The sequence below is a fragment of the Sander lucioperca genome, chromosome 11, assembly GCF_008315115.2.
Source record: "Sander lucioperca isolate FBNREF2018 chromosome 11, SLUC_FBN_1.2, whole genome shotgun sequence".
In the NCBI taxonomy this organism is placed as follows: domain Eukaryota; kingdom Metazoa; phylum Chordata; class Actinopteri; order Perciformes; family Percidae; genus Sander; species Sander lucioperca.
Window position 1 is genome coordinate 21,922,956 of NC_050183.1, and position 26,868 is coordinate 21,949,823.

Genomic DNA, 26,868 nt, shown 5'->3' on the forward strand with positions numbered 1-26,868 from the left:
TAAATGATTTATGGAGAAAATTCAGCTTCCTTAAAGAAAAAAAAGAAAAACTCAATTATTATATCATTCTTACCGACATTTTTCATTTTTTGTTACCTATGTAAAACGGAACAAGCAGGCTATCTGAAATCATGTCCACCCGGTTGACCTTTTGTTTTCTGTGCCAGAGACACGCACAGCTGACAAATGAGCTATCCAAAGCGCTGATCCCAGTGTAGCAGTGTATTTTGAGTGATGTCTACATAATTAACGTGCAGTGGTTTAGCCTCAGTGATGAAGTGTGTGTATGATTAGGGCTGTTACGGGGATTCATCTAACCTTGTTGGAGCAGCGGTGAGATAGTAATATCCCCTCTCTGCTATGGTCGGATGGGGCTGGATGATGGATTATAATTTCGCTTTATGCTGCAACATTAGAAGGAGTGCTGGCTGGCAAAAAACACACAAATATTTTTATACATAAAATACATTAAATGAATAATAAGTATAAAACATACATTCGTATAGTGATTATATAGCATAACTATTGTGAGGTGATGGATAAACACACACAGAAAAAGTAGAATTGTTGACAAGATAATCAGTAGTTCATTAAAAAAAAGATGTATTTCAAATGAAAAGCTAAGAAACAGAAATAATCAAGTTTACTGATAGGCCGAAGGTTGTTAATACAATACCTAATTTGTTTTTTTTTATGTTTTGTGGGCAAAAAGATGTGAGACCAAAAAAAAATGGATTGATATTATTTATTAATTTAGTTTATATTAATTTTCCATTTATAGGTGGACGTGTCAGCTAACAGCACAGTCACTATAACAAGACTGTGGATTCACATTTAATTTTTAAGACAGGATGGAAGATTGCACATCTTTCTCTTTTATTCTTTTTCCCCGTCCTCCTCTCTGTACTATAATTCCCTTTCACCTTTCTTTTTTTCTTTTTTGGTGTTCTTGCCACCCATCCCATGTGAGGGCTTTCTGAGTGTGTGGATGGGGGTGGGGTTGGTAGACAGTCTTTGGTGTTAGATGTATGGAAGGTCAGTAGGAGATGAGCCCTGGACCACAGGAGAGACTTAACAAGAAACCCCTCTCAAAAATTCAATTACAGCCTCAAAGAAATTAATAAATCCCTTTTTTCTGTTGGTAGGAACAAAAATTTGTCAACCTGTCCATTTTTCCTGCATCTCCCCCTGACCCTGGTCAATTACATTGCTTGTAAATAGTTTTTATACATGTTCAAATAATTGCTCATCCTAATGTGCAGTGATCTGTATTCGTCATGCTCCGTGGCACCGAGCCCATCACTCGACTCCGCCACCCGGAGCCATTTTGCTGCCGTGGCTGTAAGTGAAATTGAAATTGAAGTTATAATTGATATCGGGGCCCATCACCATAATGGGTTCATCATAGCGCCATCTAAAATATTAATTTTCTAATTATGGATAAATGATCAGACAAGCTGAGCCGGCGCTGGCTGCGGAGCCCCTGGGAGCTGGAGCGATGCGGATGGGAGGACAGGGCCTTGTAAAGCCCACAAATCTTCTCTAATCCTCTCCCGCACAGCGCCCCGGCACCATTCCCCCCATAATGGATAAATAATAGTTAAGAATCAGGCTGTTAAGCTCAATTTTCTCTCTTGTGCTCTCTCTTTCTTCCTCTCCCTTTTTATGTTTGTATGGGCTGCCAGTGCATTGTTGAGTGCATTGAGTGATCCTTTTTATCCACATTTTCTCTCACTGCCTTCTGTCTTTGCAAAGCTTCCATCCTTTAACCAAATTCTAGCACACACAGGGCTGCTGTGTCAGAGGGGGCCCTGCAACACAATTTAATTGCAATCACTTACCAAACCAATGAGGCTACTTAACAATACATCTATTTGCACAGTACAAACCCATGATTGTCCCACACACACACACACACACACACTTTCAAAGATATGTAACGCAATAATTATATGCATTTAAATAGAAGATTTCACAATGATTTTTAAAACTCAATTTAATCATGTACCCACAAAATTCCCATATTTATTCACAAATGCCGACTGGGTCATTAAAATTAACCTTTTAACTTGGCAGGTAGGAGGCAAGGAAAATGTCCTTTTTATGTGGTTATTTAGGAAGGACGGCACACACACATCCAGGAATTAAACATGCTTTGGCAGAACGTAAATTTCCGTTTTATGTAGCAATACTTTCTGCTAATTGTTTCCCTGCACCCTGATCCCATAATTAGGCCTTTACTGATTACCTAATTACCCAGCAGCAGAAGGGCAGGTTGACGGCAACATTTCAGCCATCGTTCAAAGGCTCATTATCCCTCTGAAAGTCACTCTCTCTATCTCTGCCCCCACCACCCCCTCTCCTCCCTTCCCTCTACCTACTCTTCTCTCATTCCTCTTTTCCTTTTCCTCTCCTTGCATCACCTGCTCTCCTCTCCACAATGCACTGAGGGTAGCAGGGAGGAGGTATAGTAAGTGGACCACAACGCTCTGCCACCCCTCTGCATTTGTCAAGCTGTCCGTTACAATGGCAAGTTTGCCACATCGCAACTGCCCCTCTGACAGCCAAGTTTACATTGCAATGGGAGGCCGCATGTTGAGGGGAGCTAGGCAGGGAGGAAAAGAAGGGAGGGAGATGCAGGGGTAACAGGTAAAAAGGGGGATTGAGGGCAGGAGGAAGGGGGTGGAGAGATGGAGAGAGCGAGAGAGAGCTAAAGGGAGAATGAAAGAGGTAATTTATAGGTGGTGGGTTTGATTTGCACTGGCGCTCTTGTCTCACGGCAAGATATATGTCAGGAGCAGCTTGGAGGAGGATGGAGGAGGGGAGCAGTGAGGGGAGGATGCTGCTCAGGCTCTCCCAATGCCTCAGGCTTCTCCTGGGCTTGCTCAGGTGCACGGAGCCTTTCTCATTTCACTGCACAGTGGGACCTCCAGACATGGCACTGCTATGAGCCTGGGGGACACCCCCTACCTTGATGCTCTCCCTTCTTTCGTTCAATCCTTTCCTCTGTTTCTCTCAGTCTCCATCTCACCCTCTTTCTCTCCCAACCCTCTCTGCTTTTCACCCCCCCTCTCTCTCTCTCTTTCTAGGGCATCCCTTCCCAGCAGGGCGGGCCAGCAGACTAGGCACCGAGCACTTTTGTGTCGCCACAGCCATTTGACTCAATGTGGGACAACACGGTTAATCACTAATCCAATTTTGGGGGCCCTGTGTGTCGGCAGGGTAGACTCTGTGTTCCTGTCACACTTCATTAGGGCCATTACAGGCCATTTTCTTTTTTGCCTGCGGGTTAATGTTCTCAGTGACACATTGAACACCTAGAGGGCAGGTAGGGGAGACAGTAGAGGGAGCTAGAGAGATATAAGGGGCAGGGATTAAAACCCTGCATCTCCAAAAAAAACATCAACGTCAACCTATGAACCTATTTTTAGACAGTGTCTGACTTGTGTTCACAGACGAATTTAGCCAGCTGGAGCTACAAATGCTTGAGTGATACCAGCTTTAATATTAAAATATTGAAATTTAAAGTAGTATGTAGGTAAGAATTCGGAGATCATATGTTATAACGAGTGAGTGTGTTTAACAATTGTAAGTCTGTTAACAAGTGCTCGCAACAAAACTATGTGTGTATTGTGCAAAGAATGCTTCCTTCTTTCTCCGTCTGTCTCCCCCCATGTTGTGCGACCAGGCCGATGATCAGATGGGTATCCTGGAGCTGGCGGTGCATCTGCTGTGACTATATCACAGAGCCTAATTGGCATGAAAAGAGCCACACAGAGCACTAGCTTGCAAGCAGGCCGTCCTATTATCCCCACGGACATCTCATTTAGGGGGACTCATGCAGGGAACCCGAGCTCCGACTTGCATGGTTTAGCATCTTTGACAGGAACATGTCCTCCTGAAAGCTGCTTTAGTGACGCTTATTCAGAAAGCAGTGGGGCGTGTAGAGAGAGGAGGATATATATTTACAGGGACATACTCACAAAGGGCTTCATTTTTATGAGGAGAATTGTATTCCTTAGTGGTTTGTGGGTTTTCTAAGTTGGCATTGAAATGTATTTAAAAGGACGTACATTATTAAAATGGGCATATATTTTTACATCTGGGTGTTTATTTTTGTTCAGGTGTGACACCTTGTTTTTGCTCAGGATATATATACATACAAATCTAATAAACGAAACATAAGTTGATTGATTAATGCATGATAGATAGTATTATCCATTTCGGTTTTTGTATGCTATTTGACCATATTTACATCTAAATCATCCTTACTCATCAGATTAATGGAAATTGTGAGAGATGTATGTTTTTTTCTTCTTTTTTTTCCCCAATAAGGCCAAGAATGACACAAATGTTTTGAATATCTTTCATGGGTATTTATAAAGGCCATGAAGGTTATAGTGAGTAAACAAATTACTGTGGAAAAGTTTTTTTTAAGAATCACTAGAATTACAAAGAATTGTAACATAATGGAGAGAAATACATAGCTTACGTAGCTTGAGAATAGAGTGCTCCGTGACTCCATGAGGAAGCAGGCTGGAGGTTCGGAGAACACATTCATCTCCTGGGATGGGATCAATAGGAGGCAGTGGGGCCGCTGAATGATTGATCCATTTCAGACTATGCTATCAGCTCAATGTACTAATAAATAAACAATTCACTGGGTATTTACAATTTCCCAGAACTGGAAATTTTAAATTCAAGGTTCTGTATTTCTATTGTTTACATTACACTTATATCTGCCTCTATTCCTGTTTCCTTGCCTTCCTACATGCTATACATGCAGTACTTCACCTGTTTGTCCTAGTCCTTACCAGTTTATCTGTGTAATTTGTCTAGCTCCATACATTTGCCATTAGCCTGTCTAACTTTCCCCTCTATTTTCTGTCTGTCTGCATGCTTATTGTCCGTCTGTCTGTCTTCCTATTCTGTCACCTGTCTATATCTGCCTGCCTGAAGGTCCAGCCGAGCCTCCCTCCAGAATAGGCTCGCAGTTCTTTAACAAACTACCTCATTACCACGTGTAAATAAAGACAAATGGCCGGCGATATTCCTACAAATTTGTTTCCAATTACACTGGAGTCAGCGGTAATTGTGGCTGGCGCCCAACTCCCCTGAGTATGCATACAGTTACATTCATATTACAGTTAATAAACAGGGGGCTAACAAATTGTCCTGTAACTCCCCCCACCTTCAACCCACTGTGAGGGTGAGCATTCGTTCTCAGCGGAGAGCTACTGTAGCAGCAGCAGCAGCAAAAGGGAAAGTGAGAAAGAGAGACTATCTGGGTAATACCCCTTTTTTTTCTATCGCTCTATTACTCCTGAGAGGGCCACTGGGTCTACTTAGCCTATCCAGGCCTCAGGGGTTGGACCTTTGTGTGTTGAATGCAACATGATAAATGTAAGAACGTGCATGTGTGCAATATGCACTATGCGTGCAGAATAATTCTGCATTTCATAGAGGCTTACAGTACTGCGATTATTTTGATGCATGTATTCTAGCAGTTGTGCATATGTGTGTGTGTGTTGTTCTCACACTACTGAGTGTGTGAGACAATGTTCGGTATGCTACCAAATGAGATGAAGTGTAAATGTGACTACTTGTTCTGTGCATGTTTTTTTCAGTCTGTACTGACAAGCATCTGCTCTTAAGGACCTTTAAGTGCCTCCTTATTGCTGCCATTACATGAGTCCTCTAACCGGTGAAATATATCACACTGTTAAACATGGCAACCTCCACTGTGGGATACAGTAGTCTGAAGGTAAGGCTTCAAAACGTTTTTCTGCAGCCGATAGCACATTGTGTTTAATCACTGAACAAACACATAATAGCCTAAAATCTTTTTACACAGCTCTCTGAATAGAACTTTACCAAGTAGTTTTTTGTGACTTCAATTTATTTTCCTGCTCAGTAACAAATCCTATCAAACAAGTCTATTCAGTTCTGCATAGATATAAATAACTGATTTTATCCACAATATACTGTTGCTTCCATCTCTGTGCTAGATCCTCTGCCAGGGGCTTCCCACAGTATTTAGCCACAGCAAAGAGATTTCACGAACCTGAAATAAACTTGTTACTCTTCCTAATTTAATTGTATCTACTGCATTGTGTCAACTCTTAACAGGGTGCATGAAGCAAATCATTGGTATAATTTGAAATTGGTTATAGCCAGTATATTAAAGAAATGACACCTGATTGTCAAGTGTTCTCTTTTCTCTCAAAAACAACTTTTTATTAAAATAGTTTTACTGGGATTTGCACATTCAATCAAAAACATTTAGAATTGTTTTTGTCTGTGTATATGTATTGTTATGGAGAGCCTGTAAAAGGAGAAGTGGGGAGGGTAAAGAGAGCTCTGTCTGTTTTTGTATGCTCCTGCGAGCTTCCATGATCCATTAGAGAGGCGGAGGATGAATGAATGAGCGCTGTACCCAGAGAGAGTGCAGCAATAGTTTCTTCAGTTCCCACTTTATTGATTTCTGCAGGAAATATAGAACCCTGGGCGCAGTGGTAGAAGAGGGAGGACCACACTGATATTAAGTCGTTTTCCCATCTTTTTCAAAAATCTTTAATCAAAGTTTAAGTGAAATACTAACATGCCACTTGACGTAACCTTTTAGCCCTGTTATGAATCACCTGTTTTTGAGCTGAGCGGAGTGGCCAAAAGCAGTTAGAGACATTTCCTAATTACAAATCGCTGCTAGAAAAAAAAGAGTTCAGTGGCAGAGTTAAATGGCCATCGAAGGGCTTGTTTTCTGTTGACCTTTGACAAATGCTAGACAACAAAGCTATGTTTAAAGCACTCGCCAAACTGGATTCCTTTATAGCGCTAAGTGACTCCTGGGAAGGACGAAGCCTTGAAAAGGGACTCCTGCCCAAGCCAAAAAAGCTCTGCTACACCAAAACAAAAGGAAGATACAATGCACTTCCTGCACCAACATGGCTCTATGAAGGATGATATACTACAGGATGGGGGATACACGTCTACAGGGACGATGCAAACAGCACGATTTGTGAGCATACGAGTGCCTGGCGTATAATGACAAATATGAAATCAATATAGTGACCTTAATTTGCCCAAAGCATAACTGTGATGTAGTACACAGTGTTTCGATTAAAGGAGGTATAAAAAAGATGCTGTCTGTGTGTTGTGAGGGCAGGGAGGCCATGCCCTTTTGAACCCTGGCGCTCACCGAGAGCGTGGCAGCCATAAAAGGAACAACAAGCCCTGTTTGGTCATTGAATAGGCTCCTTATTGCTCATGGGTAATAATGTCACGCCTCAAGACGTTTTTTAAAAAGAGCCGGCAAATGATAGCTACCAATGTGTTCCGCAACACTGGCAACATTATGGCAGCAGAGGAGAAAATATAATAGCTTGAATATGCTATGAATAACAAAACCTGTCAATACTCACCTCTAGAAGAATTGCTGATCAGACACAGTTCATGTAAAGTGTACGTGTGTGTGAGGAAGAATTTATGATATGTGTCCTTATATATGAGACTGTGTGCATTTTTGTGTGTGTGTGAAAAAAGTGACGAGTCCCAGCGTGTGTGCGCGTTTGCGTGTGTGTATTACAGGGCTTCTGTGCTTGTGTTGAATTTGTGCCATGTACTGAATGGAGTAAAGTGTCTATTTTAATTTCCATTTGCTGGAATGGAATTCACACCTTTGTGACATTACCCATTTGAAAATGTTTCGGTCTTGAAAAAGATATGGATCAAAATATGTATAAGTGCATATAAGTTTATAAGTGCTTACTTTCAGCTTTAAATGTGTTTGAGCGTGTTCATATTGAGTGAACAGTCTGGCCCCTTTTATAAATAGTACTCCAATGTTAGGACAGTGCAGGAGGGCAGAAAAAGACAATAGGTGAAGATGGGTGCAGTACGAGAAGACTGCTGATGCCTCGAGTATGTAGACTTCAGAAAAGCACTGTATGCAAAGGACTTCTAGCTAAATATTAAATATGATGACCTAATTAAAGTTTATTCACATTTCTAAAATACATTTTGATCACCTAAGGCATATGTATAATAAAATTGCAACTTCTATGTAGTTCTATGTATGGACCACATTGTAGACAGACAAAATAGTATAAGACAAAAACCAATAAGAGAGCAGCCTACAACTATATTATTACATGTTATACTTTATGTTTTCAAGTGCAGAACTCAATTGAGTTGTAAGTGTTGAGATCTACTGTAGTATTACATTGCTCGGGCTCTGTAAACATGGTCAGTATTTTATGCACTGGGTTAAATTATTGTACATTACTTGAACAGAATATGTTTGCTTGTTTGTTTGGGGTGTGTCAGGTCAAGAATCTCAAAATTACAGGCAACACTGTTGTACCATGATTTATGGAAAGTGTAGTAAATTAACATCAGCTTTCACTAAAATAAACAAACAATAAATTCATTTTAGGAATATTATCACTTGAATGGAGGAAAAAGCCATCACTTTGAAAATGGGCCTTGGGCTCCAACATGATAACTTTAAGAGGGGGATTTTAACCTGAAGAAGTTCTATAATTGAGTAACAAACCATTCAAAGACTTGTTTTAGCCCAACACCACTGAGCTCGTCATAGAGCCTGTAAATGAGTCCATCTTGTTTAGCACTGCCCCTGGGCTGTTAGCAGCCGAGGGCAGAATGGCTTACACAATGGAGCCATTCGGTTAGAGCTTAGCCCTTAAAAAAACACGCCACTCAATGATCCCAATGATCTTCCTGGAAAACAATGCCGGGACACATCAGTCAGGCCTGTGTGGGAGGGAGGGTGGCAGGGGGACACTGATGCCTCCATGGTGCTGTCCCATTGGGAAGACGTTCCCAACAGGATGGCTCTTTTCACAGCCTGACCTGGAAGAGAACAGCATGGTGAGGTTTGCGGGGGGTAAAACTGAGGGGGGTGGACTGCAAAATTTTCCGTCTCAATAACTTCTTTAATACTGCATTGGGTGCCACAATCTTCTAGTTTTTAAACAAATGAATATGTGAGACAGTAAGAGATTGTTTTACTTGTTACAGAATAAGATTAAAATATTGGGGAACTTGATTGATTTGAGAAAGTTCTGGAAACCAAACCAGCAGATTTACCTTGGAAGCAAATTCTGTTTTTTTCTATGACAAACAACTCCGCCATGCAGCACAGCTCCATCTCAGCTTTCTCCAAAACACGTTTAAGCTACTAAATTTGAAAATATCCCCAAGATTACCCCAAAGACCTTGCGTAGTAAATGCAATTGTTATGAAGCTTTATTACCATTACTTGGTAGCTTTTATTTGGTAATGCTGCAACAAGAGAAGAAAATATGAGTACAGAAGAATATTTGTATGATTTATGGAGCTGATATTTTGAAGATGACATTTAAAGCGCGAGGTGTATTGGTTACCAGTTGAATAAACCATTTGTATTCACTGTTTTAAAAAGGATAAAGAAGGGGTTAGCTTGAGAGATTGAAAAAGATGCAAAGGAAGAAAGTAATGTTTTGGGGTTGGTTAAAATTGAGGCGGATAGGGATAAAGCACCGGCCCCCTGGGTCATAAATACCATAAGGCCTCCAGCATATTACCCAGTGCCAGGCCAATCTCTGTTCATCACCGCTCCACGCTACTCAGCACTTCATTTAAAACTCACATTCCTCTAATTAACACACACTGCTGGGTACAGATGAGCCAGTACAGAGCCTTGTCTGTCTGTCCTTTGCTTTTACTACTCACTCAATTATGTGTCTCTGTCATCACATTTCTTTTGGTCTTCATTCTTTTGTTCTTAGTTGTCATTTAATTTCCTGCTTCATGGCAATTTCCTTCTTAACGGGCTTCTTGGAATAAAAGAAACTGTGTTCCTAACAATATCAACTAAACATCCTTCCATGTTTTCTTCCATGTAGATTCAATAAACACAATTAGGCTACAGAACCACTTTTTTGCTCTTGTGATAGTGATCAAAGAGTAGTAGGAAACATGGCTGCATCAGGATCTGAAGAAACAGTTTGTCCAACAAATTGTATGTGGTGAATGCTTATTCATTTATTATATTAACCAATTACACTGCAGCAGAATTAGCTCCATTAGAGTACAAAAGGCGAGTATTTAAAGAAAGAAATGCACATCAATTTTTCTGCTGCACTTAAACCTTTACATAAGCTTACATCAACAGACTCTGGGTGTTTTTCATGTTAAATGATGCCCGTGAAATGATACGCAGTGATCTACGTGATAGATACACAAGCCAGAAATTACATTTGGATTGTTTTTATAATGTCCTCTGTATTCGTAAGACAAGAAGACGCAGGCCATTCATCTGAGCTCATAGTGGTTTCACAATACATCGCCTGCTGTTATTAAAGGAGTCTTCTGTGCAGCTTAAAGTAAATGATTCTGCTTCTATCACAGGCGCTTATGTGGCTCAGATGATGCGTCTACTGATAGGTTTGTAATGGACTTTTCCTGTTCATTAACTGAGTTATAGCACCAGGATTTTATGCTTTGCGGTTCTAAATTGAATAATGCATCTCCACTGTTTAAAGTAATATTAATATTTTCAAAATCAATGTTAGTAAAATTTTATGTACACAGTTGTATTTGTTGATGGCCGGCCGCTGCAAATAAAGAGAAGATTTATGAAGGCGAGGGTCTCTTCTCTCTGTACTATTATCACAAGAGAAACGCAGACCATAAAAAACTTTAATTAAAATTTTAATTAACACAGGTAATCAATAGGGTGTAACATAACATCTCACATATTCTCAGTGGCATGGAGGTAAATGTAATCAAACAAATACAGAGGGACCAAATATGATGATTTTATAGGCTAATAAGCTCAAGGTAAGTGTGGCAGGACGAGTGGGAATGTCAGTGTTTCTTTTCTTCCCTGTGGTGTTTGGTAATGTGCTGAAGGCTTCAATGCATCTGATTTTTCTTCTCTATCTAGACTTTATACTACTTGGATTTTCCACTGGAATCTATACCATCTTTTTAAACGTTTCCTATTAGATCATGTCAATCTGAATGAACCTGTCTTCATCAGTCTGCCTCCTGTTATAGGTCAGTTGGTAACTCTGAAGAATTCGGTTTTATTTTGAATCAGAACCTGGATGTTTTTGGTTTAGTTTTGAATACATGATTATTAGGGTTGCATTTTGCTATGCAGATTGCTGTGAAGAATAAATAGTGCGTTAAAGGCAGACACTGTCAGTTCTGCATAATCCCGTTTACAAAACCAACCAAATCATAACCAAAGAAAAGTATATGGTTGTTTAAAACCACAGATCTATCTTATTCCAACTAAAAACATAATGCATTAGGTGCTATTTTTGCCAGACATGTTACAAAGAAAGAACAGACGCATACCACTGTTGTGGTCTGTGAACCCTGTGTTTCTGAATGACCAGTGCAAACTGGTGGGACAGGCAGTCCTGGTGGAGCAGTGATGAAGGGGCTACACATGACTATAGCTGTTCTTCTACAGTCAGATGGCTGTTAGGCGTCATAAACCTACTACCAGCTGAGGATGGCTGATGATGGTGGGAATCACACATTACAATTTTACTTTAAATGTTTATCTAGATGTCTCTACTGGTTAATTAACGTATATTCACAAAACATAACATACATAAAGGGCTTTAAATTAGTTTAGGTCTGCATGTATGTGCAAAGTCACAAAATAGGTCATGCATTGCTTTTGATGAGGTCTGAGCATGGCCAATGGATGGAGGGCTGCATTCACTGCATCTCCTCCCACTTTGGTGCACAGTGAGTCAAAAATACAAACAAGGCTCAGGTAGGGTTTAAAACATCACCACACCTCAGGAAAATGTCAATCCACCAGTGCAAAACATTACCAAACAGAATGTCGTGAAAAATACAAATTTGGCAAAGTCAAATCATCTATGGCAAAAAGGAAAATACCCAACCAGCAGACAACAAAATTGATCATGAAATGAAAATTAAACCACCACTATCAGTTTGTATGGAGCTGAACTATTTTAGGGTGCATTTAATATAATAATATCAGATGATGTTTTCATTGACATTTGTAATACTTAAGAATATCACATAAAAAAAGACTTTATGGCAGTCAGAGAGAAGAAGAACATTAATACCGGTAAAGCAGATGAACTCTGGGCTACATGCTCTGTTACGGGTTGAATGGAGCTGGCTTTCAGCATGATTGTTGAGGAACGAAGGACAAAGCAAGTGAAAGAACAAAAACAGAGTGAAGGAGAGAGGGAGAAGGAGAGTATAGGGTAATAGTCCCTGAAGATTGTCCGCCACTCTCATCCCTCCTCTCTACCACTTGTCTCTCTTTCTTCTACTTTTGCTGAGGTAATTTCCCCCCAGCCAAACAATAAATACACTGGATTGGCCACAAAATGGGAATTGCATATAAGGCAATAAACCAAATTTCAATCCCGCTCCATGGGTCTTTTTACATTGCTATGGAGGGTCGGTACACTTGTCGATCCTGAGATTATCAAAATAGTGAGTGAGAGGGGCTCAGCCGGAAGGTGATTTAATCAAAGTTCATGAAGACAGTTTTGGTCAAGTAAAGTACATTTTACCTCACTTACTTTCTCTTAAATCTGCGATTACCCAATTATCTGAATGGCTGATTGTATATTTATACAGGCTATTGAGTAGCAGATGAGGTTTTTTTTAACCTTTACTTAGTATAGCTCTAAATATTTACAAATGTTATAAAAGGTACACATCTCTAAATGCATGTAAATATTTTTTACGCTCCACATTAATCAAATTAAACAAAAAGATCAAAAAATATGTGTAAAAGGTTTAGTCAATATTTAACTAAATGACCTCAGCTAAAAATCTAATTATTGGCTAAATCATAATGTAAACAGAGGCGATGCCCGTAATTATACACAACTGTACTGTAAGTTTCTCATGCATTTAGAAATGTTGCTCTCTGTGAGCACAAAATATACAAAAATAAAAATATTTGTATTTCTAATTTGACCTTTTTCTTCATTTCTATGAGTAGATGTTGATTCCTCTAGCTTGGCAACATAACCTGATCCTGGGACCCAGCCAAACAAAATTGAGAGAAACTTAACAAAAAGAAAATCAACTTTAAAACACAAAATATACTTATCTTTTTTAAATCCGCACCACATATTTATCAGAATGTGTTGCTTCTGCGTCAGACACTTTCAGTTTACTTGTATTTCTGTAGAATTCTGTAACCTTTAGCCTTTCCTCCAGCTGTGTTGTCTCAGTGTGTGTAGGTGTGTGTCAGGTTGAGTGTCAGGAATGAGCAGAGACAGCAGGTATGTGTGTGTGCGTGTGTGTCTCAAACTGTAATAAAAGACCTTGCTCTTTAGACCTCAGAGTAACCCAGTGATGATAAATAGTTTCCCTCTCTCTTCCTCTCATCACTGCCCTCGACCCTAACTGAGAAGTGAATCTGCAAACAGCTCGATTTGATGCGCAAATGTTTACTCAGCTTCGAAAAGGGTGTTTGGGCAGAATATTTTTTAAGTACATGTTTGCGCAGTTGTTTCTACTTTTTTTGTTTTATTTCTCTCTGTGAAAATATCTCCACTTTTGGTCTCATTCTCTTTCCTCTGGGGAAAAAAAGAGGTAAATTCTTATTGAAAACTATTTCCTCTCAGGGTTTTTATTGTCATAATGAAATGAGAGCAGTTCCATTTGTTTTAAGAGTTTTGTCATTGCAGGGGGAGTGCAAGTATAGGGCACAGATGGTGCCACTCTCTGTGGAAAAACCGGCTTGCTCCTTCTCCGTCCCCGGTGTCAAACTTGCTGGCTAGCTTTCCAATGAACAGATTTTTTACTGCTCACATCTAATAAATATTTAGGATTAACTCAATGAAACGATGCAAACACAAATGAAATGTATTTAATGGGCATCCTGTCCATTGGAGGAGTTTCAATAGGGCACCACTGAGGTGTGAAATGGCTACAACAGGCAATATAACACTCACATGGTCTCTCTCGCTCTGTGTCTTTTTGTCTCTCGCTCACACACTCTTATACACACACATACACAAGGAAAAAAAGCACCTAATATTTTCTGTCAGCAAGATTGTGCATACCCCCAACCTTCAAATAATTTACTGCCGTGTGTCTACAGAGTGTTTGGCGCAAAAGTGTCACTAAATCTCAGCCCTCAAAGTCAAACGTCAGGTAAACCACAGAGAAATAATGTTTATTTTCTCTCTGTTCTTAACCATGCTGTCAGTACACCAAGAGCTCGTATATCTCACAAATTCCCCTATGATCTGTACAAGTAGCCTTTGAAAAGTGACTGAGAACACACTACAGCCGATTCTTTATTGCGTATATATCTGGAAACAATGGCACACAACTTTTTCCTTATTCCAGACAAGTATTACAAGTCCTGATCATCTTAATAAGCTGTCATATTAACTGAGTTAGCCGAACACACTGCATACAAGATGTAGGAAAGTGGCTAGTATTTTGGCTGTGTAGATGTGTACAAAACATCTGCATCTCTCCAAGGCCCTTTCATCTCTCTCAGTTACCAGCAGCTTGGAAAATGAATGTGTATTTTTTATTTATAACTGGTTTGTAACAACTTCCCTTCTGTCAGTGCTGGCCTCATCTGGACTGCCACAGTGGGGTCACCTTCCAAAACACACAGAAATAGCAAAGAATGCAACACATCTGCACATCCCCATGTTATCACCCAAACTGGTAATATATCGATAGGCTATTCTAATAATGTGGAATAAATGCATATTGATTTTTATAATTAATTAACCTTGAGTGTTCAGACAGTGTGAGCATAAATGCACAAGTGTTAAAGGTGCCCTGTCACACGTATTTCATTACTTTGTGGTAATTAATGTCTGAAGTTCTACCATGGACTCTATAACATTTTTTGTGGAACAAATGCCTTGGTTACCTTGTTTCAAGCCATTCTAGCGTTTTATAGAAAGCCTGCAGGAAGACTCAGCTTGATTTGTGCCAGTTTTCATTAATATTCAACGAGCTAAGCTGCTTGACTTTGATTGGCTAACAGCTAGCCAATGAGAGCCTGGCTATCAGCATCCTTTACCCAGCGCAACTGGGCAAGCTCATGAATAGTAATGAGCTCAGGCAACATGATGACAACAGACTGAACAGCTTTTGTAATTGGCCTGATTTCTCCGCTTATTTCTTTTCAGTGGCTAGAGCTGACAGAGGAGGTAGCAGTTCATTTTCACATTCACAACATAACACAAACACATATGGACCTAACATATTTCAAAAAATGCAAGTAAAAACGGTTTTGTGTGGCAGGGCACCTTTAAGGTTTGTTTTTGTGTGTATCTGTATTTGAGGCACATTGATGACAACCCCTCCCTCTCTCTGAGGACACACAGCAAACTATCCTCCCGCTCTCTAAATGATTATGTCTGCTTGTGCTTAACCCCCTCAACCCTATTCACCACTGTAATAGAATTTCTCAACCCAATCCGATCCCCTTGCTACCCACCCCCATAGCACCATTTTATAATAAAAAAATCCCTATATCATAAATGCATTCACACAAACACTGTGCATAGAGCTAAACAGTAACAGAGGGGATGAGGGACGAAAGCAAGAGGGACGGACAAAAGTAAGCAGGTGGATGTAAGCACCTCAAGCGCACCCACAGTCCACGCTCCACCGCTGTCATACATACTTGTTTCCCCTCCTAAAGATTCACAATAGGGCATTCTCTAATAACAAATCATTTCTTTCAAAGTATGCTTTTTAATCTGGCCATGCTTGACAGGGCCCATCCTTTCCGCTGAAGGGGAAGACCACTTAGAGGCCAGGCCAATAAGGCCCAGCAGCCCTGTGGCCTGACTGGGGTGATTTGTCAGGCCCCTTCAGCTAGCCTGTGGTGGTCACACCAATGGATTTATCCCAAGGTAAATGGAGATAGCCCTCACCGGCCGAGGACCCGGCACTCTGATTACAGACCCTCTCGAGTTGCATTGATAGATGTTGCTTGTGTTTATCTATTTACAATGCCACTAAATCTGTGAATACAATGTAACATGGGCAGACGGGGTACAACTCTGTGGGCTGAGTTAGAAAGGGAGCGAGTCCGGCATGGTTTGATTTATGCTATGCTATGCAGAGCAATAGAGAGACAGCACAGATGAAGGGTCCGGGATGAAACAGCTCGGTGGGGCGGAGGTTGTGGTTTTGCATTGGGGTCGCAAGGGCGCAAGGATGAATCTCAAGCATTTCTCACACAGGGTGCTGTACACCATGCCATAAGAATAACAAACATGCAGCAAAAGGAATGAGGGGAGCGTTTCAAGCACACCGAGGAAAACAGAATGTACTTTCGCGACAACAATGTGAAGCCAATCGGAGATGCACGGGGGGGGGGGGGACATTTATCCCAGCGCTCCCACATCTATGGTGAAGAGTAATTCCATCCAGGGACAATCACTGGGACAGCTTTGGTTCAGACAGCCTCTTCCATCTCATTCCAATCCAGCCAACCTAAACCAGCTCCCCAGCCGTGTAGAGAGCACCTTCCTTGGGTTACAAGCTATGATACAATTGAGTTCAAAGGAGTCCAATTAGAGACATTGGAGGTTTTTCTAGCTTCATCTGCCCAAGTCTTAAAACCAAGCAGCAATAATGAAATCATCACTGAGATACTTAAAAATGGATGAGGCTTATCAACATTTTGACCTACAAAACATGGGGAAATAAAATCAGCTGTCAAGATTGAAAATACAGTACATACAGTGTAACATAGGTTTCATGAATGCTTCCATGAATGCAAACATTTCTTCTTCTTCTCTGTTAAGTGATGAAGCGAGGTCGCACTATGGCCTTCAGATCTCTCGTGTCTTAATGGCACACTTGTTTCCTTGAAGTCTTTCAAGGGTAAGGATGGTGAACGACAACAGTTCTGCCTTGATAGGAATCCACATCTTACCAAACAGTGTGCTGTGTGTGTTTGTGTTAGCTCAAATAAATGTAAATACATTTCATTCTTAGAGTTCACCAAACCCTTACATTGTTTTTTATTCTTTTAGATTATTAATGTGCTGACGACTTTTCCTATTGATCACTTCAAACAGTGATGTTGCAAGACGTCCTGATGATTATGCACAGGCGAATGACATGAACCCAAGAAGAGGACTATGGGATGTGTTACAATATTTAGATGCTGCTTTATAAAGACTGCAGACATTGTAAGAAACATCTCACTCCTGTCGACTTAAAGGAATTGCTCTTCTTCTCTTCTGTGGGGCACTGTGATGAGAACCCTGTTGTACGGATATCATTTAAGCCTATTTAGATCAGGTTATCACATCTCAAATCCAGCAAGAAACATGAATCAGACTTCATAGTCATCAACAGTGGGATCATCGTCAGCAAGTCCAGCCACTGGACAGCTGATATCCCACTAGTCAAAGGAAGCTCTATCATGTTCGATCTTAACTAACTAGACTGCTGTAAGAATAGGTGCCCAAGTTGTTCCTATTCACAGTACAGTATCCCCTACCATACACGCCCACACACCCTAACAACCCCCCTGTTGCCTCAACCTCTTGGAAAGCTTATGTATGGCGCTCTCATTGTTTCCTCATCCTATTGAGGTAAAGATAACTGTGGGTTGTGAGAGCGCTGAGTGATTATACATCAGTAAAATCACAAGGGGTATATATCACTGCCACTGGGACACACCCACTGAAATGAATTGGGTCAAATGAGAGCAGTGCAACGGGCAGGGCGCATTGACAGTTACTAATGCACCTCCCATGGCCACTAACAGGAGTGTACAAATTGCTAGAGGTTTGTAAACTTTGCCTGTTTAGGGCAGGAGCAGCCAGGGCTTGCAGGAAGCGTTGCAGTAGTAGTAGCTACTAACTAAATCAACACTTCAATGCTACACCAGAATAAAGTGACTGGACTTCATTCGAACAAAGAGGAGGGGAGTTCCTTCGGAAAGTATCGGCCTCACCCACAAGACAGGTAAGAGGGGTTGAGACAGAGAATAGAAAAGATGGAAGGTGGGTGAAGAAGGTGGGCTTTTTTGAGAATATACCTGAAATGGACTTCATTAATTGAAACATACTTTAGTTGCATGACCTTGATCTTTCTCTAAACTTGACCATGTGCTTTTAGCTAAAAAAAAATAAATAAATAAAAAAAAAACACACTTTACAATGCCATACCATACTTATTATATTTATATTATAAAATACTTATATACAGATATTGAGGAACAATCAATGCAACACTCAATATATTCCTTTTTTTGTAGATGTAAAAGGTAGAGGTAATACAGTCATTTCTGTCATGTTAAATACATGAAATCCCAGGTACCATCAATATTTAAATCAATACACACTACACATCTACTTCTGGGTCTTCTCAGGAAGCTGCAGGAAATTACATTACATTCAATAATGAGCAGAATAGTACAAATCTAATGTCTTATAATACAATAAATAAAATATTAAATTCTCTACAGGCAGAATAGTCAGCTATCAAGAGCTGTGAATAATCTAAACAATCCTGGATATTGGGAAATTAATATACAATATGTATCTGTGCAGACTGAGCTGTTGTAAGACAGACAAGTGGAGGCTGAGATAGGAATGTTACACCCGGCCTGCTCTCTGATCCTGCCACACCACTCAGTTTGTCCTCCCTCGGATCTGTTGTTTTATCACACAACAATACCAGAGAACCAAGACATGCCCGGATTGCAAAGGCACCTCGTTAACATTGGTCATTAAAGCCACAAAGCTGTTTTATGCGTTTGTATATTCAGGGTTTATGAATGAGGGTGTGTGATGCTGTGTGATAAAATGTGATTGTGATAAAAAAAAAAGGAAACAAAAGTAGGAAAAGCTGAAATAGTAAAAGAAAGAAAATATGCATGCTAAGAAATGGCTGTGTTGGAGTTACGACCTGTAAAGCATGCGTGTCTGCGATTATGTATATGCATACACAAACATATTCATAGGTGTATATTTTTTAGGTGTACAGGACTATAGAAATGTCTATCTGTATAATTGAGTGTGTATGGCCTAAAGAAAGGTATTCAGAGTCACACCTGTCTGCTGCAGTTTGCACTGAGGCGAGGGGAGGCAAAACAGGCATGCAGTGTCTATACATGCCCGTGCACCTGGAGAGAGGGACCTGATGGCTGCACATACATAGATCAACAAGACATAGAGAGGGAACTCTCACTGCTGTACTGCTGCTTTCTTTTGTAATTTATTTTATTTTTTCATTCATTACAGGCCACAGTAACTTTGTCCCATCTTCACTGCACCTTTAATTAAGAGCTTTGTATGTATAATTACTATGCGCCAGGAGTCTGACTGACATAAAGCAATACAAATATACCTGTTGAATAATGAAGCTCATATTATTTAGTTGATCCTTAAAGGCTCAGTCAGTCATTTTGACCATGACGCATTAAATAACTCTCCTCCTATGATGTTCACAAAGCTGGTTTTATGTGATGCCTGATCAGTACATTCTGAAGACACTGTGGGCTGAGTCGAGTTAAAGAAGGAAGTGCTCCTTCTGTTCAGTCTAACTCTATGTGCAGCTATGTATCAGTATAGTGTGAGTTGGCCTGTGGCTTGGCAGTAGACCGACACTCTGAGTGCATGTGTGTGTGTGTGTGTGTGTGTGTGTGTGTGTGTGTGTGTGTATGTGTGTCTGAAGCTGCGACCTCAGATGTGTACAACACCTGTGTCCACTAAGCATTAGATGTAAGACCTGCAGCTGCTAAACCCATCTCTCGCTCTCACCCACTGTGTCACAGAACATGGATTTACACACACACACGATCAAAATACATAATGTATATTATGCATACACAAAGCCATCTTCCTACCTGTTACACATCCAATCACAAAACGTAAGTATGTTCACTCTGAAACACACACTCAGTCCATGATGTTGGACACACACACACACACACACACACACACACACACACACACACACACACTTTCTCTCTCTGCAGGATTATGACATGTTATTAATTGCCACCATTATCAGCGACAGCTTGCCCAAGAACTGGGCCCTTCTCTGGGGGCGTGAGGCCCGGCGTCGCAGAATATAAAAAAGTGTGAGAGAGAGAGAAAAAAAGACACAGAGAGGAAAAGGGCACATTGAGAGAGTGAGTGATAGAGGAAAGAAAAGAGGAGGGAGAGAGACAGAGACGGTAAAGGTGTAATGCGTCACGCAGCGCAATGCAACACTCCCCAAAAGGGATTGTGGGATTGTGAATAATTTATCAGAAAACATTTTTCTTGGTCCTTTCCACAGACCCACAAATCCTCCCTGAGCTCTCTTTAGGCGGGGGCTGGAGATAATGTACTATGTGGGTGTGTGTTTTGTGTGTGTTTGCAAACATAGGCCTATATGCTGACTTCTGGCTCATGCTCATACACGGTGATCTAACAGACATGTACACAGCAACATAAATGTATATTCATGAATGTGTATGAGGGCGTAAACTCCACAGAAATACAGACATGCTGAAGCTGTGGCACGGCAACAGTGAGCCCCGGGCTCATCCAGCCTATTTGTGTCGCCAGAATGTAAGTGGATGGTGGATCACACATGATTAAAGAACCATCTTCAATTCACACTTCATGAAGGCAATGACGATGCTAATTCATAAACAAAGATATCATCAAACTACTAATCTCAAAGCTGAATCAGTGACAGAAATCTCTGAACCTCGTCACATGCTCACTGGCCCGTCTCTTCTCTGCTAATATGTGGAGGGAGAGAGAGAGAGAGAGAGAGAGAGAGAGAGAGAGAGAGAGAGAGAGAGAGAGAGAAATTGATTGGAAGGAGTTTGAAGGAGAATTCGATTGTCAACAGCGTCCTGGCATCAACTCCCCCAGCCCATTCATCTGTAGCAGCAGAAAAAACAGTTACGTGAACTGTCACACCCAACTCTACTGTTAATTTAAGGTAATTAGCGAACGAGTGATTCCCAATACATCATGGGGCAACTGGCAGACTCCACAATATTTCACAGCCAATCTGTTACCTTTGCAGACCCGCCTCCGTCCCCCTCCCTCCAGCTTTCTGTTTCTCTCATTTCAGACACAGTATCTAACACATGCAAACACACTTGTCCCTGCTGACAAACGGACACACTGACAAATATACTGACATTCTCTGACACCCTAATGTGTACACGCTGTATGATAACAGAACAATGAATGTCTTTTATTCTAGCTCAGCTGTCACAGTTTAATTTCCAGACAATTTAATGGCAAGCCAGCCTAATCCTATACTGTTACAGCTTACAAAACTAAAACAATAAGTTTTTTTCTCTGACTAGATGTAAACAAAGTGTTGGAATGTATCCAATGTGACATAATCTGTATTCATCAAAATAATGCAACAAATAGAAGAACAGGCAAACTGGGGGCTGAAGGGGGAAGACTATCCACGATAGCCTTATAGTCTCCCTTCCCACAGACTAAAACACATAGGTAAACAATATTTTGGCCATACACTATTCTTTAAGAGACAATGATAACATTGTAAATGTATATATGTATAGTAACAGTTGCAAAAACTAATTAATGTTTTGTTTAGTTTTTTTACTCCGGGTATGATTTACTTAGCCATTTGCACCTTAGACTATTTGTCACCTAGCGTTGTGCATATGTTTTAGACACACACACCTGGAGGTCTGGAGGAGCAGAGTCATCTGAGGTGACATCAGTGAAGCCTCTCTCCATTACACATATACACCATAATCACCCATGTCCACATATTGTATTTTTTGGTCTGGGGCCATGTCCTCAACCCCATCCAACACCTGTGGGATGAATGTGAATGCTGATTGCACGCCAGGTCTTATCACCCAACATCAGTGCCTGGCCTCACTAATAATGCTCTTGTGGATGAAAGGGAGCAAATCCCTGCAGCCAGACATGTTCCTCAATCTTGTGAAAAGCCTTTGCAAAAGAATGGAGTTTGGTGTTATTAATGCAAATGGTTTTGAAATTACAGTAAATGTTCAGCAATCACATATGTCTAAAATGTTCAGGTGTCTACATACTTTGGCCATATAGTGTACATTTAAAACCGGGTGTCTCAAAAAGGACAATGCAATGCATGCTACCTAATTATTCAATATTTTACATTATTGACAGACGGCAGCCTATACGCCATACAAAATCAGACTATAAACACTGCAGTTTGAGACACTATCTAGCTAGCTAATTTAACCAGCTCTGTAGATACAACCCATTAGCCATGTTAGCTCTCTCCCAGGGTTTAGTAGTCATAGAGAGTATACTGAGAATGTGACGGGGGAAGAAAGACGGGGGAGAAAACCCACATTTGAGAGGCTGGTGAACATGCAGAAAAGGTGTCAAAATAACAGCTGCTTGCTCCAAAGCATCCAGTTCATTTCTGACAAAACAAACAGATGTCACATGTGTACTAAACATACCACTCTTCGGCTACAAAGTCTTTTAACTCTCTGAGTTCAAAGATGATGAGCTAGTGCTTAGGTACTTCTGGTTTAGTTTTCATGTCTGAGAGTGTTTGTTTTCAGAGTCTGTGTAGTTGTTAATGTGTGTTTGAGTGAGTCTGTAAATTTACACGCGATTGCAAATACTGTACAAAAAAAAAATGTGTTAACAATGTCCAACATCTGGGTTGTATTTACTCATATGGCGTGGATGTTGGAAATGCGGCTTGGGATGTAGAAACGTTATATACAAGATGCTATCAGAGTACTTCAATTAGTTTTTCAAGCAAATTTCTGTCAAATGCATTGACAAAACCTTTAAAAAAAATGTATGTTTAATAATTATTCCAGATATGTAGGAAAACTGCAATGAATTTATTACAGTATTAGTAATATGTGTAGTCATTATCTCCAGTGTTGGGGAGTAACGGAATACATGTATCGGCGTTACGTATTCAGAATACAAATTATGAGTAACTGTATTCCGTTACAGTTTAAATAGTTGGTATTTAGAATACAGTTACATTGTTGAAATCAATGGATTACATGACGATACTTCTCTGTTTCACAAGTTTATTCACTCTCGCAAATCCATGCATTTCCCAGAAGCCCCAATATGAAAACGAAAAAATGAGCTATTTGCGTGATCACTGATAGAGGTAGAGATGGAGCCGGAACCGGCACAAGAGAGCCAGGGCAGGAATGTGTTTCTATCTTGGAAATTCAAACAGCATTTCACATTAAAGAAAGAGAAGGGAGAACGAAATATAACTGCGGAGCGCAACCTCTGCTTGCCAGCAACCAACTTCCTTTCAGCGTCCAAATTACTCCACCTCCAACCTGAAGAAGCATCTTAAAGTAAGTTGTTTTTGTTAATTAGCCAAGGGTAGTCGTCTGCTGTAGTTTTATTTGTCACCTTGCTATTTTGTAGTTGACGTGTGACTTTACATTCTCCTACGTGCTGATTTACTAGCCCCAGAGCCGTTGAAAGACTGACTAGCCCCGTTTGACATGTTAGCTAACGTTAAACGCTAAAATTAGCTCGTGGTAGCTTAGACTGCGGTTAGATTTTTGTAGTATGCAGTTCGGGACTACAAATCCAATAATCTATCTGCTTGTTTAGGTACACATTCAGCCAGTTGGAACAGAAGAACACACCAGAATAGGCCTGTTTAGTAAGCTGTATGTGATGGACGCATTCCTACACTTATAAAATGCAATTCAATGTGGAAGTAATCCAAGTATTCAGAATACTTTACTCAGATTGAGTAACGTAACGGAATACGTTACAAATGACATTTTTGGGCATGTATTCTGTATTCTGTAACAGAATACGTTTTGAAAGTATCCTTCCCAACACTGATTATCTCTGTGTGAGAAGGGTATTAATTGTGTGCTGTTTTCTAAATAATGTCTGCCACAAAAAACTGTAGCATTTATGGTTTACAAATGCCTTTGCCTCATTAACCGTAGCAAAATAATTCTTTACAACTTGTGAAATGTAATGATCTTGGAAGTGTTACAGTGGAAGTGAAAAAAAACGGACATCTTTACATCTACTGTAATCTGCTGCTATCATTTGAAACAGTAGTTGGGCTAAACAAGACATTTAAATGCTCGAGGAGGGTGCAGTGCAGCAGTGGCATGGTTCCAGAGTCATCAAGCTAATAGTTGTATTATGTCCAGCATGTTGAATAATGGCAAGATATTACCTTTATGTTATACAAATGATAGAAAATCTATTATTAAACCAATAGTTTCATATACCAAAAGCCATGAGGGAGACCTACAGCTTTAATATTTTGTGATAGCCGAACCTTATCTGTGCTCAGTTTCAGACAGTAAGTGAACCAGCAGGCCTCTGTCTCAGACAGAGCAGCTGGGGGGGTGTGAGACTACTTTAGCTCGCTGCACCACATCAATCTCTTTGAGGCTCTAAGACATTCACACATTCATACACCCACACATGCATGTATCATACTTGCACTCATACGTACACATGCCTTGTTCTATAAATGGTACTATGTTATTATAATGTAATGGATAATGGTTTAAGTTTTACCACTGGCTCTGATATAAACAGTACAATGGTACACACTACACAATGGTACTACAAGCATTTTGGTAAGAACCATCCAATCGCCAACTATGAATCATCAGTGGTGAGACAAAAAAGTCAACATTGATATTCAAGTCATGGGACTGACTACAGAAGACAAAAAGACAAAGCCGAGAAGGTGCTTGTTTGAGACATTTGGATTAAACCATCTTTTTTTCCCTTTTTTTTCTGCCTCCCATAATTTGTTTATGTGCAAACTTCAGTTTGTCTTTTTAGGTTGCTTCACTTTCATCGTGGGACAGTATGGGGCCTTCAAGGGACCCTCTTGATTGTGTTGGTGTGTGTGTTTCTGTAGGAGTGTGTAATCAACTACCTTATTTTGTGGTTAGCAAACACAAACAGAGAGAATACCATAAACACTCACTCTCCCTTGCATCGCCATGGTTTACGTTTCCAGTGGGCATGGCACTGTCTTTCATAAGGGTGGCACAAATTAACCTCGTAGAGTTTGAGTCACGACTGGAACATGCAGTCCCCTTGGGCAAGAATTCTGAAGAAAAGCAGAAAGAAAAGTGTTTTTCAAAATAATCTATTTAAATAGCATACAATATACTGTCAAACATCTGGCTTTATATGTTCCGATTTGTTTTTCTGTAGGTCAGCTGTCAATTACATTTTCAGAACCTTACTTGCTAGGACAAATTTCTAAGAATATTGTCAGAATATTGATAATGCAGGAATAAGAGTAGTAGTTTTCTGCCGGCACAGCAGTGGAAGAGTCAAAACTGTCACTATGCTGCTTTGTGCCTTGTCCTGATGTCTCATTAGACTATTAAGGGCCTGCAGAGCAAGTTAAGGTTGGGTGAGAGAGCAAGGCCCCTTCTACTTTAAACACAGTGGCCACAGTGCTTTCCTCCTCCTCTCAACTCTCCCTTTAAAACAGAATCATTTACTTTTGTGCTTACAATTTAGTGGCAACCACTGGGCTACATAAAGCCTTGGTTAAACGTTGCCTTAGGTTCCTATGAAAAAGTGCTGTGTTTTGCTTAGTGCTCACGCTATGAGCTTCATATGCTGCTATTGAAAAATGCTAATGATTCTGCAGACTCATTTTAAAACTGGGTACCTCAGTCTGAGTGCTTTACAAATAGTCTTACAAAGGCTTAACTCTTTTGGGGGGAATTTACAACACTTTACAGTATGTCATTGTACAGTATATGGTTTTAAATTAACTGCTGTTGTCAACCTGGCAGCAATGGTTTAAAGATGAAGCCATACTGAGATTGTGGGACAAAGGCCATGAAAATCAGCAGAGCAAATCTGCCTGAGCGCCCTGCACTGTCAAACTAGCACCTTGGAGCATTCAGCGTATTTGGAGAATGTGAGATGATTGCATTCAGAGGTTTTCATCAACATTGTCTCAGTGAAAGTAAGACAGAGAGAGCCACAGAGGGAGAGATTGGGGCAGTCGCTAGGGTCTGTAACAATCTTCATCTGATTTGTTTTTCCTCCTCTACCCTCACTGCCTCTTCCATCTTTCTCTTTGTACCTTTTCTGTCTGAGTGAAAATGTGAGCGGACACAGATCATCAGGTTGCTAGGCAACATCTGTGTGCAGACACATCACGTTGGGTTTTGGGTCCAGTTTTAGTTGGCCTTCTTCCTATCTCATTCTTGTTGGTCCACTCCCTTACTTTCATCTTCCTGATTCTTTGCCTTTTCTTTTCTCTGCTTTTGCCCTCCCCCCCCCTATTTCTTCTCCCTCCTTTCTGTCTGTATGACTGCACAGTGGAGATTTCTGCGCCTGGGAGATGTGCAGTGCTTCAAGCCAGCAGGAGCAGCAGCAGCCGTGAGCATTTATCAAAGCCGTGCTCCGTAATGACCACTCAGCAGTGGGGAAATTGAGCTGACCCCGAGGCCAAGCTGTTAGAGGGGACTGGTGGGAAGGCCAGCGGGGTCAGGCCATCCTTGTCCCACCCACTTAGTGGGCATTTAGCACTGAACCATTAGTTTACTGTTTGGAGGCCTCACAGCTATCCCTTGTACAGTACACACACACATGCGCACATACACACTCATGCTCACACACAATGTGGATAACAATCTTCAGCACTTCAATGTTTACCTGACACAAGTTGTAAAAGGAAAAGAGTCAAAGAAACCGAGGGGGTAAACTTTGTTGGCTGCCAGTAAATGCTTAGACTTGGCACTATCAGGAACTATTTCTTTGTTTTTGTACTGAAAGCAGGTCAAGATAATATGGGCAAAGTAAATGTAGCTTTACTTTACATATACCTATAAAGGATTTGGTATTCAATCCC

At 40.6% G+C, this 26,868-nt stretch overlaps 1 long non-coding RNA gene across 2 annotated transcripts in view; it reads right to left on the reverse strand.

Moving 5' to 3' along the window:
- Positions 1 to 8,132: 8,132 nt before the first annotated feature.
- The window catches only part of LOC116039145, a 33,329-nt gene continuing 14,593 nt past the window's right edge, over positions 8,133 to 26,868 (reverse strand). For both annotated transcript variants that reach the window (XR_004102264.2, XR_004102263.2), the window contains 2 exons: positions 24,973 to 25,098; positions 8,133 to 8,871 (listed from right to left, as the gene is read on the reverse strand). This is a non-coding gene — a long non-coding RNA (uncharacterized LOC116039145). The remainder of the gene's footprint in view (positions 8,872 to 24,972; positions 25,099 to 26,868) is intronic.